The sequence below is a fragment of the Otolemur garnettii genome, unplaced genomic scaffold, assembly GCF_000181295.1.
Source record: "Otolemur garnettii isolate 467f Iridium unplaced genomic scaffold, OtoGar3 scaffold00077, whole genome shotgun sequence".
Taxonomy (NCBI): Eukaryota; Metazoa; Chordata; class Mammalia; order Primates; family Galagidae; genus Otolemur; species Otolemur garnettii.
This window is the reverse complement of record NW_003852472.1, coordinates 1-726: the sequence shown is the minus strand read 5'-3', so window position 1 is coordinate 726 and position 726 is coordinate 1.

Here is a 726-nt window from a genome sequence, read left to right as displayed (position 1 = left end):
GATTCAGGCAGAGAGGGCAGAAGCGTGGTGGCATCAAGAGGAGGCGAGGGAGCTGTGCTACCCTTAGTAGAAATGAACCCCGGTGGGGTGGTGCCAGGCATAGTTGGGGCAGGGGTGGTTTGAAGGCTAGTCAGTGCAGGAGTGCTGTCCTCTGTCGGCTTTGTCATAGGCAGAGTGGGGTTTCCACTAGCAGTAGGATAAACAGGAGGGTTAGCAGAGGCAGTGAGAGGTGTATCTGTGACAAAGGGAGTTGTTGGTGCTGTGCCATCCTCAGTGGGACTGCTCCCAGGTGTGGTGCTGCCAAGGGTGGTTGTTGACGGAGTGCTGTACTCAACTTCAGTTGATGATGGTGTGGTGGTGCCTTCAGCTGGTATAGGAGAGGAGCCAGCTTCAGTAGAAGGGGGCAAACGTGTGGTGCCATAAGCAGAAGGTGTTGAAGGCAAGGTGACTGAAGTAGGCGCCGAGCCAGGGGGAATGGTGGCAAGAAGGGTAGTTAACGGTGTCCTTGCTGCAGGCAGTGTTGAGACAGATATGGTAGTGGCATCAGTGGGCCTGGGAGATGAACTGGATCCAGGCGAAGGGGGCAGAAGCGTGGTGGCATCAGGAGGAGGCAAGGGAGCTGTGCTGTCCGTAGTAGAAATGGTCCCCGGAGAGGAGGTATGAGGGATAGTTGGGGCAGGAGTGGTTTCAAGACTAGTCGGTGCGGGAGCGCTGTCCTCTGTCGGC